This window comes from Pteropus medius, unplaced genomic scaffold, assembly GCF_902729225.1.
Source record: "Pteropus medius unplaced genomic scaffold, Ma_sr-lr_union100, whole genome shotgun sequence".
Lineage (NCBI taxonomy): Eukaryota > Metazoa > Chordata > Mammalia > Chiroptera > Pteropodidae > Pteropus > Pteropus medius.
The window spans coordinates 16,716,456-16,732,033 of NW_024352785.1; the positions used below are offsets into that span (position 1 = coordinate 16,716,456).

The 15,578-nt window shown below is 39.2% G+C and overlaps 1 pseudogene; it reads left to right on the forward strand.

Annotated features, from left to right (window-relative positions):
• Positions 1-14,294: 14,294 nt before the first annotated feature.
• Positions 14,295-14,677, forward strand: LOC120590897 (ubiquitin-like; annotated as a pseudogene).
• Positions 14,678-15,578: the final 901 nt, after the last annotated feature.

The window sequence follows — 15,578 nt, forward strand, 5'->3', positions numbered from 1 at the left end:
TCAGCAATTTAGAAGATAAGGTAGCAGAAAACACCCAATCAGAATAGCAACAAGAAGAAAGGTATCCAAAAAAAAATGAGGATAGTTTAAGGGTCCTCTGGGACAACATCAAATATGCCAAAATTCACATCATAGGGATACCAGAAGGAGAAGAGAGAGCAAGGAATTGAAAATATATCTCAAAGAATAATAACAGAAAACCTCCCTAACCTGGTGAAGGAAATAGACATACAAACCCAGGATGTGCAGAGTCCCAAAGAAGATGCACCCAAACAGGTCCACATCAAGACATATCATAATTAAAATGCCAAAGGCAAAAGACAAGGAGAGAATCTTAGAAGCAGCAGAAGAAAATTAATTAGTTTGTTACCTACAAGGGAGTTCCCATAAGACCGTCAGTGATTTCTCAACAGAAACTTGCAGGCTGGAAGGGATTGGCATCAAATACTCAGAGTGATGAAAAGCAAGGACCTACAACCAAGATTACTCTATCCAGCAAAGCTATCATTTCGAATTCGAGGACAGATAAAGAGCTTCCCAGACAAGAAAAAGTTAAAGGAGTTCATGACCACCAAGCCAGTATTACAGCAAACGGTAGTGGGACTTCTTTAAGAGGGAGGAAAAAGAAAAAAGGATAAAAAATATGAATGATAAAATGGCAATAGCTACATTTCTATCGACAATTACTTTAAATGTAAATGGATTAAATGCTCCAATCAAAAGGCATAGGATGGCTGAACGGATAAGAAAATAAGACCCTTACGTATGCTGTCTACAGGAGACTCAGTTCACATCGAAAGACCCACAGACTGAAAGTAAAGGGACGGAAAAAGATATTTTATAAAAATGGAAACAGAAACTAACCTGGGATAGCAATACTTACACCAAACAAAATAGGCTTTAAAACAAAAGCTATAACAAGAGACAAGGAAGGACCCAGCAATCTCACTTCTGGATATTTATCTGAAGAATCCCAAAACACCACTTCAAAGGGATATGTGCATCCATTACAGCACTGTTTATGATAGCCAAGATATGGAGGCAACCTGGGTGTTCATCAATGGATGAATGGATAAACAAGTGGTACATACATACAATGGAATATTACTCAGCTATAAAAAAATAAAAATAAAAAAAATGAAATCTTGCCACCTGCAACAGCATGGATGGACCTAGAAGGTATTGCACTGAGTAGAGTGATTCAGACAGAGAAAGACAAATGTCACATGTGGAATTCTAGAGAACAGGTTAAACAAACAACAGAAACAAGCTCACAGATAGAGAGCATTTTGATGCTCGTCAGATTGGGTGGTGGGAGAATAGGTGAAGAGGGGAGGGGATTAAGAAGTATGAATTGGTAGTTATAGAGTATAGCATGAGGACTATAGTCAGTAGTATTGTAATAACTGTGGTGTCAGATGGGTACCAGATTTATTGGGATGATCACTTCATATGTTAAATAAATGTCTAATCACTGTGTTGTACATTTGAAATTAATATAATATTGTGTGTGAATTATAATAGAAAAAATATAAAAATTAAAAAGAAGAAAATGAATATATGAAAATTAAAAAGGGAACAATCAAAAACAAGAGTAGTAGATTAATAAATTTCTTGTCTCTGACATAAAAAAAATTGAGTTTTCATAATATTAAATGTTGGCTAGAGTGTGGAAAAAAGAATCTACCACTCAACCAGTGTGAGCATAAATTATAACTATTTTATAATGAAATTTTACATTATATTATAAAGTGAACTAGCAATCAAAATTTACAGTGCCAGGTAGGTGCTAGAGAATCTCTTGCATATGCACACAGGAGACTTGAACAGTCATTCAGAACAGAATGATTGCAGCAAAAAAATAAGAAATAAACCAAATTTTTTTGAGGATATAAATAAATTGTGGTTTATTTAAATAATGGAATTATACTGCTATGAAAATGAATGAACTATAACTATGTATAAGAGTATAGATGATTAGAAACATTTTGCTGACTGAAAAAAGTATATGAAGTATGAAAAAAATCATTAAGTTCAATACAGTCAAAGTTAAATATATATTGAGGTAAAAGCATATGTGTAGAAACTTGTAGTAAAAAGCTATACTTTAAAAAAAAGAGGAATTTGGGAGCTGTGAAGAAAGGAGTAATAACTGTCAACTGGGTATGGTGTTTCTTTTAAAGGTAATGAAAAGTTTCTAAAATTAATTGTAGTGATGGCTGCATTACTGTGACTATTCTACAACCATTAAATTGTACAGTTTAGATAGGTGAATGGAATAGTACATAAATTATACCAATAAAGCTGTTTAAAGAAAATAGCAAAGGGATGATTAAACACAGAAGTCCAGAGAGTGGTTGCCTTTGATAACTGAATGACGGAAGCAGGGAAATAGAAGACAGGTAATTTCACGAATGTTTCTTGCAGTTTTATTCAAGCTTATAAGCGTATATATGTGTGTACTCTTTCATATGTGTCAAATATTATGTAAATTTAAACACCATGAATAAAACAAAACTCCTGAGACAAAACACCATGTTACACTCATTCACTGCCACTGCCATGCCACATTTGAGTGTTTAACCATATCTCATCCCTCTTCTAAAGCAGATTCTTAATAATTCCTCATGTCTATATAAAGAAAATACAAAAACCACGTAGAATATCACTTACTTGTATTGTTCCACTTGATGCTTACCATAGCCCCATAAGGTATAAAGGGGAGATTTGGTTACTTTCATTTTCCAGATGAGTCACAGAGACCTTAACTAATTCAGAGGGATTTAATAAAATCTATAGAGCTGGGAGATTTTATTAAGCCTTGATTTCCTCACCTGAAAAATGAAGCTAAGAATAGTACCTATTCACAGTGTTGTTATGAAAATTAAATGTTAATATATGAAGAACTTAGAATGATGCTTGTCTATAGATTAGCTATTATTTTTATTTCACAAGTTCCAGAATCAGTGCTATTTTTACTATACTTTGCTACTGCTTATAGGTTATCTGACTCCTATTCTAAATTGGCAAAAATGTGATACAGACCTAGTTCTGAATAACACTATATTAGAGCTGGGAGACATCATAGTGTTCCACATGGCCTAACCTTCCATTTTAGAGTCCTAAGATCTAGAGAGATCCAGGAGCACATGGCTAATTACTCGCAGAACCAGATCTAGCAAGCAAGTCTTCCAATTTCCTATCTTCAATCTGTCTATACCAAGAAACAGAATTAGCCCAATACCTCTAGAATTCTTTCCTTACTCCTGTGATTTGGTCTTATTATTATTTGGTCTTATTACCCTCATTGTCCCCTCATTGATCTAGTTGCCTGATCTTCAGGTGATCCAATCCATCTGGCAAGTATTTGCCCACCTGAACTGCTAATCTGTCTTTACCTTTATAAATTTCTCCAGTGAACACATTTATTTGACCACAAGGATATCCAGGGAGAAGACTGCATGACAGTGGCTTTTCCTGTCATCGCTAGAATTGTACATTAAAGATCTGGAAATAAACATAGTTTTGTAAACTGTTGTCTTAGAAAGACTTGACTACCACATTCTTTTCATGGCCACAATTTTTTTTTTATGTGCCAGGCCAAATATTCCCAGTGGATCTCATATTAGTAAATATTATGTTGTCATTTGAGCACCTCCTGCAGAGTCTTTAAGCCCCAAAACTTTACCTGTTGCACTTGTCAAGGTATCTTAAATTTCACCCAAAGAGATTCAGTCTTTTCTCGAAGGCAGCTGTCTTCTAGAATCCCTTATTAAAATGCAAATACCCTTCAGAAAGTGAGCACAGTGAGTTGGGCTCAAAACCATGGTCTGTAGGAATCAGAGAGAGACACATCGAGGACTCTGGCACCTCAGAACGGTAAGAGCCTGCAGTGCTCAGTGTTCCCATCTCTGCAAAGTCCAAGTGTCTATATTGGATCAGCCTAATCCCATATACCGGCACCACAGATGAGAGGGGCTTTGAAAACAATATTTTGGTATACTTGGTATACATTTCTATCCATGAGAAGAATGATTTTCTTTATCACACTCTCTTGTTCTCTTAGTCTCTCTCATGATTTTTTAGACAATGCATAAAAGATACATTTTGTAGCCCCTCTAATGGATTTTTTTGTCATGCATGCTTCCAAATTGACGCTAGAACCCTACTTAGATACTATCACCATAAAACAGAATTTAGTGATGCAGTTGCAACCTAATTCAAAAAGATATTATCACTACAAATCTTGAAAGAACCTATTTAAGAATAAACTTTCCAAGTACCGCCAAATTGATCAATTCACTTACCCAACAAATATTTGTTGAGTACCCAGTGTGCTCCATTTCTGGTGCCTCAGAAATTCTCAGACTAAATGTGGGAGATAGATGTGTAAGTAAACAATTAAGACAACATAATCTAAGTGCAAGGTGCTAAGGGAGTATGGATTTGAGAGAAAGAGAGAGAGAAGCAAAGATCTGCCCCTTTTCTCTGATACATATGTTATTAATCGGGTCCACTAAGACAAACGCATGGACTCACATGTTCTGCCCAATAAATCCATGGGTACCAGAGTCTATTTCAGGAGCTTCCCTTCTCCTTCTAGCTCCTTTCCCAAATATCCATAACTGGCTTTCCATCTTCATCATCACCTTTGCTCTGTATGGATACTAACTACATGTCTCCCACACCCCATTCTTGGGGGCCCGTCTTCTAAGAAGACTTCTCTGAGTTACGTGTCAACCCCAATTTTCTCAGTCTTACCACTACCATGCCCCAAAGTACCCTCCACAGTGGCTCGAAACAAGATTCTATAAGAGGTGCATAGAACAGACTGGATAAACTCAGCTCATGCTTGAATTATCTTTAGCCAGGTATTTTTAAAGGAAGTTATAAATGAAGCCCATGGTAAACACTCATTAAATATTTGTTGAGTGAAAGAAAGAATACATTGATTATTGTTTCCAGGTTCCCCTTAACAAGGCGCTGAGCACATAGTTTCCAATAAATTGCCAATTGATTTCTTTCTGTGGTGTAAAATTATGAATTTATCGACAGATTTTTTTTAACTAGGTGCTCTTTTTCTAATGATTTAGCTTGGAGATTTTTACTTAATGTATTTTCAACCAGATATGAAATGTTCGGCAGCACCTTTTCAGAACTGGTAGTGAGATCCGCCTCCCAGTTTTGAGATAATGGACATAAAACTTTTTTTTTTAAAAGAGTCTCTAGCCCAATCCAAGGTTCTCAGAAGGCTCACTCAGGGCGGGACCCACGCCACTGGAACTCAGTCTATCTGAAGAATTCAGAAAGATCCTTCAGTGTGTTATCTGATGGTCATTTTCCTTAGGCACAAGGTATAGCACATTACAAGGTACCTAGGGGATAAGATAATGTCCCTTAAATTACATCCATAACAAAGGTCTACAATCAGACATTCTTCTCTTCCTCACTTTATAGGCTGAATTGCATCTCCTCAAAATTCCATGTTGAAGTCCCAACCCCGCAATACCTCAGAATGTGAATGTATTTGGAGATAGTCTTTAATAAGATAATTAAGTTAAAATGAGGTCATTGGAGTGGGTCCTAATCTAATATGACTGGTGTCCTTATAAGAAAAGAATAGGACATGAGCACATGCACACACAAAGGGAGATCATATGAAGACAAAGGAAGAAGACTACCGTCTACAATTTAAGGAGAGAGGCTCAGAAGGAACCAACCCTGCCAACACCTTTATCTCAGATTTCTGTTGTCGAGCACTGTGAGAAAATAAATTTCTGTTGTTTAAGCCACCCAATCTGTGGTACTTTTTTATGGTAGCCTTGGAAGACTAATGCATTACACATGGAAACTCCTCATATAAACTTCACATACCCTGACTCATCGATATTACAATGATGAGCTGCTGGAGACTTGCCAACAGGGTTTAAGAAAGTTATACCAGTGACCTGGAAGTTGCCATACCTGCCCAAGTCAGCTTAATTGTCCCCCTCCTCGTAGACAGCATGACTGGACAGCAACTCTGTCCCCTACTCCGTCCCTTATTCTCGATCTCACCATGTTACTGTTTATATCCCTCAAAGCATAATTTGCAAATGTCATTATCTTGTTTACTGTCTTCTGTAACAGGAATGTAAGCTTCATGAGGTCAGGGGATCCTTCATGTATCCTCAGTACCTAGCACAATGCCTAACATGGAGGAATAGATATTTGTTGAATGAACCTACCATTTCTAGTTGTTTTGAATCCCCTCAGTGAGTGCAAATTCCATTTTTGATACGTTAACCCAAAAATAGTTTGGTTCTTCTTTTCTTTTTAACTCACTAAGCTCTGGAATATCCAGCTGAGAAACCTGGATTTAACTTCTGAAAAGGAAGCTGAAATAAAAGTGACAGCTTTGCTCAAGGTGCACTGGTCTGTCTGACAGCGGCAGTTCGCAATATTTTAAATGATGGAGGCTGGGCGAGGGAGGTAAGAAGGATGGGAGACCCATCAGAAGAATGATATTGCATTCAGGAGAGTGTTAAAAATGAAGCATGTGTTATAAATAATAAAACACACCCAACTCTACATATTAATTCGATCTCTGGCTTCTTCTGACATTGATAAACCATTAAAAGCCTCCCTCTCATGGTTTCTGAGGTCACAAGTGACTAACCCCTCTCAATGGAATGTCTTCTTTATTATTATATACAATCAGTTGTACATTCTTCTGCTGGTGCAAAAAATAGAAGAAAAAAAAACAGGTGATGAGAGCCGCATAAAATTAACTGAACAAAACTAGATTTTGCTTATAATTATGTTTTGCCAGCGCTGAAGAGATAAAAATGTACTTGTAAATGAGGCACAAAGGGGCGGTTGGAGCAAGCGAAGTTTCTGGGTCCCAGGTTACATCATAAATCCAGTCATAAAAGTGAAGAGCACAATATGTGGATGTGAAGTGTTCGGGTCCTGACGCTGTAGTTTTTTCTATTCGGTGCTGACTTGGAGCAACACTCATTCTGAAAGAGAAACTGCATTCTCCAGGCGGCCAGAGGACAACTGGACCAGAGTTTAGGCAGTACTGCTCAGGTGTCCAGGTAGGCACACTGGGCTGCTCGGAACTTTGTTGACAAGCTTTTCATTCTTCAGTGTGAAACAGCCTTAACAGCAGAAATATCCCGTAACAGTTCTCCCCATCTGATCACGAGGATTCACTCAAAATCTCTTTTGAAAGTTTTTTTTTTTTTTTTTTTCCAGAGAAAGCAGCCTTGCTGCTACTTGTCCACTGTCACTAGGGCTTTTGGCTCCAGCTAAAGCCCTCGCCTGGGATCTGACTCAGGCAGGGGTGTCTCCAGGAGCTCGGAGAAAAAACATGAGCTCACTCTTCCACATCTTCACCGGATTCAGCTATGGCTCCCAAGTCCCCTCCTGCTCCCACGTATCTGGTTTATTCCCTTGGAGGCAACAGGACATCTGCTGAAGCTACTGAGCGTGCTGGCTGATTCTACCCCAAAGCACTTAGCTAAATCTGAGGAAAAGAATCTCAGCCGCCTAAAAATAGGAATGGAACATTGATTTCTTTTTTTTCCTCCCTTCTCTGGACATTCTTCCCCACTCCTCAGCAGTCACTTTCACTTCAGGATATTTTCCACTGAAATCTAGGTGAAGTTTGGTCAAGGAGAAGAGAAGGGTAGAAATCAAAGCAGTAAAAGAAGAGTGAGAGTAGGGAAGGAAAGAGACAGAGACACAATCTGGGGCAAAAATCCTAGACAGGCTAAAACACACGCTTCCCATCACTTGGGTCAGTTGGGGACTGTGCTTGTCTCACAATGTCTACACACACACACACACACACGGATGGCCTTGCAGAAATGTCGCACAGCCAAAGGCATCCTAAAATGGATATCCCAGATGCTCGAGGTCAGTCTGTGTCCTTTATGCCACAACAGTAGAAAATTGGACTCCCATTCAAACCTTGCCGATCTCTACTCTCCAGATAACTTTCACCAAGAAAAGGGTCTGAAAGTACACACACACAACTGTTAACGGAGTTTATCCCTGAGGGGTGGGGTGGGAGTTAGAAGGAGAAATGGTGACATTTAACTTCATGTCTTTTTATAAAAAGCAGTCGGGTAATAAGTAGTTTCTACTTATTTTTGTGTTTTCCAGATTCTCCATAAGAAATTATTTGCTTACATCCTTTTTAAATAAATGTGCTTTTTAAAAATGAAAGAGATGCTTTCATAGGCAGGATCACATTTAATCTCAATAGCACAGTGAGGTGAGCAGGGTGGATGTGGCTCAGGATTCAGGGTCACTCAGACTTAAATTATGGTCCCTCTTCTCACATCTGCCAGATGTGGAGCAAGTGATTTAACTTGTACCCCAGACAGAATAATCATATCCAGTGTGTCAAGTTCCTAGGAGAATTATAGCAAAAACAACACAGTAACCATTATAAAAATATTTGATACATGATAAGCACTCAATAACTTGGAAGTTCTCATCATTATTACTACTAATATTATCTTCATCATCAATATTAGTAAAGATGTTATAAGATTAACCCAGGACAATACAGCAGCACAGCTAGCAGCTGGATAAGCCAAAACCAGAACCAAGTTCATGTTGTGGCCACCATATTGCAAGGGGTTAAACATGGTTGTCCATATTGCCCACCCTCGGGAGTTTTAGATTGAAACAGGGCTGGAATTAGCCTCAGAAAGAAAACTCCATGAGATCGGTAGACAGGTGGACATGATTCTGCCCAGCCTGAAATGCCTCCCGATTCAATCCACAGATGTTTTGGAACAAATAATACTATCAAAATAATGCTTGAAAGAAATAATATCTGTGACAGGCGGGCATGGCCAAAGAGAGAGATTTGAAGGAAAAGTAACGTTTATATGGATAGACCTAAAACTGACTTCCCATTGAAGATTTTTAAAAGGATTTTGGGTTGTTCATAAAGAGAAACAACAACAAAAAGTTCTTTAAACATTCTTCAAGCCTGGTCTCTGATTTGACATCGAAGCAATTCCAAAATTTACTAGTATTTCAGTACACTTTAAGGTTTCCTCCCTTATTTTAATTTTAGACAGTGTGATTGCCCTTTAATCTTCTTAAACATTCATTTCACCATTTGGATTGCGCTCTAAACTATATTCCAAATTTTCTAGGTGTTTCTGTTCTAGCTGGAACTGACTGCAGAGAGGTGTCACACAAATCTCGACTGAGAGCAGACAGGAGCACCAAGGAGAGCCGTGAGGCCTGTGTGGAGACCCATTGCCCGTGAACAGGGGACGTAGGGTCTGCTGCTGGGGACCACCTGGTTCCCCCAGTCATTGCAGCCGATGATGACCCCTCACCTTTGCATGGCACTGTACAGTTTACAAAGCACATTCTTGTACATTACTCAACACCGTCCTCTCAACGATCCCGTAAAAAACAAACATTATTAGCCCCATTTTTCAGCCGAAGAAACTGGAGGCTCAGCAGATTGAAGTGATTTTCTCAAGGCCATAAGGCTAGTAAGGAAAAGTCATAGCTTGAACTCTATACTCGGCACCCTTCCCGCTATACCTCAAATGTTGTTTATACCTCTAATTCCAAACAGAAGAGAGTTTTTTAACCTCTCCACCCCGCAGCAGCAGCACCACCATTCCCCCATACGCTCTCTCCTCCGAAACTGCAAAAGCTCAGGTAACAGCAAGCTGCAGCAAAACCACCCGGTGCTTGTTGGAGCCCTGACAACGTTGACAAAGTCTTTGGCAGGCCCTTCTATTTTCGTGATCAATGGTGCTGTAGCCAGGAACAAGCCTTGCTGGCGCTGAGCTGATCTCTGCCGTGAAAATGCACGCAGTGTACACATTCGTTTATATTCTGAGCACAGAGGATGAAATAATTCTGCACCGTGTCCATTTCTGTGCTGTTAAGGCATACCATTGCTTTGCAAGCAAAACAGTAGATCTTTCATTTGCCAGTGACATTCCATAAAGTGCTTATAATTCAGTGTTAGCTTATCAGCCATCCAATCTCCCACTCTGGGGAATGTGTCAACCATCAAAAGGAGAGGAGGAGGTGTGCTGCATCTCAATGGCTTTCATTTCATCAGACTTACTTTCTTAAGGGCATTTAATCAATGAGGACAAGTAGTAGGCAGATTTTTAAATAAATGTGTCACTTTAGGTTAATCCACAGCACAGTTGAATGTATTTGTTTATGCGATTCCCAAATATGTCTCTCTGTTGCTCAGCAGAATTGATAATCTGTAAATCAAAACATGTTACAAGTACTTTTAAACTATCCCCCAGGGAACAGCTTTATTTGACCTGCCAGAATGGGAGATGTCCAGAAGTTTCAGGTACAAGGGTGTTGAATGTCAGAGCTGCTCAGAATGCTTGAGTGAAATGTCAGTTCCATTTACAACAAAGCTTTCTATTCATCCTTTCTTCCTTTCTTTCATTAAACAGGTGAATAATATGTTCAAAAAAAAATGTGTTTGGGATGTCAAAGAAGCTGGCAAAAGATGGCAAGCTGGGAAGCAAAGAAGACTGCAGGAATTTTAATTTTTTCTTGGGGCTATTATTTAATGCAGAAGCAAATAAAAATGAAAAGTAGACTAGAACGATACTGATGGGGCTTGCATCATTTTGCATTGATTATACCAAGATACTGGCTTCTGTTTATTCTCTCCGCTTTTTGCATTCTTAATGTGGCCCAGACAAACAGAGGAGCTGTAATTGTGAAAACTCAGGTCCCATGTCAAATAGAAATTTCTTTTGCCATCCGTTATCAGCTATCTGAACTGTCAAAATATGATTGTCACATCTGCTGGAAGTGTATTGGCCGGGCTGTGATGTGAATGCGGTTTTGTTATTTTAGATTGATTTTCTTAATGCTGGCCATAAGCGTGCCAACGTGCAGGCTCGGGGATCTTTTCAGTCCTTTTAACAAAGCTTGAACTGTGTTGACATTTGTCCCCAGGCAGCAGTGTCCATTCAGAGTAGGCCCTCTGCTGAGGCTTTTGTTGGAAACACTTAATCTCTTTCTTCTTCTTTTTTTTTTTTAAACAGAGCGTGTTTACCAAATAAGATTGAGACTGTATGATCCTTTTGACACTGCAGCTAACAAGTTATTAATATTCTGTGGGCTTCAGAGTGAATCTATTTAATGGTTTCGAGAATCATTCGAATCCCAGGCACAGCCTTAACTATAGCTTTTTATAGATAGAGAAGGATATCCTGATCTGTGTGTGTGTGACATTGCAGAGGACATTGGAGGTTGATAAAAGCTCACTGTATTATGTCTCTTTCCCCATTTCTTTACAGACAGCCAAGAAGAAGCCGGCTTTCTTGGACTTGGGAAGAATCATTAAACTGCCAGTGCTTGTGAAAGAGTATCAACAGAAAAGATGATGCTCTTTGTTTCTTTCTCTCTTTTTTTTTTTTTTTTACTGAAAATAGCGACATTTAAATAATGTATAATCTCTTTGAATGCCTAGCAAAGACTCAGCGTGTTTTCCAAATGTTGCCTCTGCTTCCATAGGGTGCCAGGACCTCAGAAATTTCTAAGACATTCAGGGAGAGGACCCCAGCCTTAAGTGCACACATAAACATACATAATAGCCAATTTAGAACGGAGTCAAGTCAGAATGGATATTCATGTGCCAGCTTGTAGTACAATCCAGCTCTCAATTCTGAGACAAATTAAATTCATTCCTGTGCATCCTAGTGGTAATGTACAATTAGTGTTCAGAAACTATACTATATTTTCCTATCATATTCTCTAGAAATTTCAAAGATAACCTCTCTAGTCCCCTTAACAGTAATCTTAAGTGTATATCTCCTAGGTTACATAAATCAAACCATTTGGTAAACTGTGTTGTAACCTTTTTCAATATATCTCCCTCTTAGCTTTAACATCATTATATCCCATTGTGATGAAAATGGACTTTCTGTATCCTGCGATAATGAAAATAGCCACTTTATGCAGTTTCTGCATGCAATTATCCAGGCTTTTCTCAGACTCTAGAGAAATCTAAGCTAATTGCTTTGGGACTTTTCCTACATTTCCATAAATTCTTTGTTAATTTTTCATGAGAAACTGTTATTGCAGTTGCCCTTAAAGTTCCCATTGTATTCAATAATGTAAAGAAGTCATTATGGAAACAGGTTGATTTGCTGGTGTCCCGGCCAGAACTGGACCCCTTCTGATCCCTGTATATTCTCAGGTGAGACTGGGTCTTTTTTTTTCTTTCTTTCTTTCTTTCTTTCTTTCGTTCTCATTTTCCTTTTCTTTTTCTTTTTCTTTCTTTCTTTCTTTTTTTTTTTTTTGATGCAAACTTTTCTTCACGTGAGTTTACTTGAAGCCAATCTAAAAGCCGTTCTCTGTGGTGCACAACCTTGTCATTATAGGATATGAATTGAGTTTGTTTTATCTGACAGTTGGCTCTGGAATTGCTTTTATACCTACTCATCAACCCCAAAGACAAAGAAGTCTGCTTTAAGTGATAGAAGAGCAACTGAATGAGCCAAGCTTCCCAGGGAATGCTCTGAAATTACCTTAGATGTTACTGATTTATTGATTGCTTCAAACACAGAGTCAACCGTTTCTGTAGCTTCCAATAAGCACTGCCTAAGAGCACCTCCAACACATGGCAGAGGTTTTCAGGGATTTTTCAGCCTGATTCACTCATCGAAGCTCCCTTGGGTACAAGAGCATACTCTCTGGCACCACTAAGGGAAGCCAATCTTCCCTCTGTCGTTATTAGGCAGGGTCGGATTCAACACAGGCAGACCAACCATGTGCTCCAAACATCAGCAAAACAACACACAGAGAGCAAGGGAGAGAAAAGTTTAGAGTTGGTTAACTTATCCAGGATTAGCCATCAGAAAATCTAAAAAGAAGCTCTTTTAATTTAAAAATACATGCAAGGTTTGTGTTTTATAGTTTTACATTCCATTTTTATTTCAAATTACATGGCAGATATGTAACGATTCATCAATCTATACTCAAGCTCTGTGTAGGTTACTGAATGGATGTACTACCTCAACAAAAAATGACTTGGAAAACTCTCTGCTCCACCTCACCCCCAAAAACGTCACTCTCACCTTGTCTTTGCTGTGGGAAGGCAGTGAGCATGGGTGAAGTTACTCAGCCACTTTCAGGCCACCTTGAATTCTAGGTTGAGGCTTTGGAAGGCTGACTTCTAAGAAAAGCTCCTGCATTTCCTGCAGTGTATAAATCCGTCTTGGACATAATGAAAAGGAACTTGGCTATATTTAGGGCACACCACACAGCGACTGGAATACTCCTTTTATTTGGGCATAGTGGTGGTGAGTGCCACACCACCACTCACAGGCAACCTCAGAGCGTGAAGGGAACTAACTCTCCTTGGCCTGGGCTCCTTGTTCCCCACAGGCTGCTTCGGCAGCTCACTGTCCATCTGCAAACATGCACATGTATCAGCACGTGACCAAGTGAACCTTCCTCAAGTACCAAAATGCACTGGGGGTCATTAAAATGCTCTCCCTCAAGGGGAAAAAAAAATAAACAAGTATAAGTGAGAATTAAACTTGCTACCTTCCGAAGTCATAAAAGCAAAGTTCCTGCAGCCTAATGTCTCCCAGGAGCTTTCCTCAGAAATGACTATTCACCTTGGGAGGCAGTTCAGTAAATACACGTTCAATTAAATGAGAACTCAGACAATAGAGGCATTCGAAAGTCTGTTTTCAGGATATCTGAACATTTAACTTGATATTGAGAAATCCTAGATAGTTCTCTATCTTGGATGAAGACCATCAAGCCACTGCTGGTACAGAAGTTCTAGGTTCTCACAAGTGCCAAGGTGCAGATACAGCTTCAACCACGCTTCTCTCCAAATTGCAACTTGCAATTCTACCCATCCTCTTTGATCTTCCAGTTATATTGGCATTAAAGCATTCCTTCCACAGTTCTGTAAACCTTTTCTTTCAAGAATGATTGCCCTTGACTGTGTAAAATTACATCAGCTACACAACGTAACAATAAGTACGTTCTGTCATTAAGGATATTACCACAAACAGCAAGGCCAACCTCTGAACACGACATTCTTACTGATTTGCATTTGCAAACTCAAAATGGGATGAGTTTGGAAGTACTCTCTGACTCAGAAACAAGGAAAGCTGGCTATCCAGCAGGAAGATATTTTTCCTAACAATGAAGTTCACATGGAGCAGTTCCTTGCACATCAGCATTCCCTTGTGTAATCCTCCTAACAATGGGATTTAAGAAGCATAATCCCGCTCTTTCTCTTCAACAAGAACACAGCCATGCAGATCTTTGTGAAGCCCCTGACAGGCAAGACCATTACCCTCGAGGTCACCCTCGAGGTCAAGCCCAGTGACACCATCAGAATGTCAAAGCCAAAATCTAAGATAAGACAGGCATCCTGCCTGACCAGCAGCATCTGATTTTTGCGGATAAACAAGAGGATGGCTGAACTCTCTCAGACAACCCCATCCAGGAAAAGTCCATCCTGCACTTAGGGCTTTGCATAAGGGACTGCATCATTGACCCTTCCCACTGCCAGATCACCCAGAAATACAACCATTTCAAGATAATGGAGTTTTATGCTTACCTGCAACCCTGTGCTGCCAACTGCTACAAGAAGTGTGCTCACTCCAACCACTTGCACCCCAAGAATGTCGAATAAGCCTCTTCCCACTGCCTTCTTCCCTCACAGGGCAGCCTTCCCCTAACCCCATGCCCCTAAGGCCTCGAAAAAGTTCCCTTCCCCTTGGGAAAAAAAAAAAGAGGAAGAGGAGGAGGAGAAAAGGGAAGGAAGTGGGAGGGAAGGGAGAGGACGGGGAGAAGCAACAGTGACGTGATTTCATTTTACAGGTAAAGAAACTGAAGCTCTGGGAGGTCAAAGAAATTGCCCAAGATAATACAGTAAGTAGCAGAGTCAGGATTCCAATCTGACTACCTCCAAAACTCCTTTTATTTCTACTGTCCTTCATGCCTGTTTGACCTACAGCCTTGACCCATCCTGGGAGAATTGCTCGCGTGGTTCCTTGGACTTTCACAACATTCTATATGAACTTCTTCCATGGTACCTGTAATATTTCGCTGCAGTTTTTAACTCGTGTCTGATAGACTGTGAAGTACTTGAAGACAGGTGTCTTGTCCTGCTTATCATTGTATTCCTGGCTAGCATAAAGAAATGCATATTAAAGCAACAAGGAATTTTTTTTTTTTTTTTTAGCTGACAGATTGGTTAATATGAGAACATTTTCTAATACTGAGTGTTTTCTTGGATGGGAGAAAAACAAAGACTCTCATAAGCTGTTGTTTGGTATAAAAATTAGTATAATTTTCAATAGCTTTTGGCAATATTCACCAAAATTTTAAGTGTACACTCTTGTTCTAGACATTTGTCCTTCAAATATAACCCCCAAAGGGTACGAATATAAGTGTATAAGAATGTATATCATGATATTGTTTAAACTTGGGGAAAAAATAAAAACTTCTTTAATATCTTTAATAGGAAGCTTTGAATTCTGTGATATAGTCATATGTCAGAATACCATGCATCTGAATAAGGTATAGCCCAA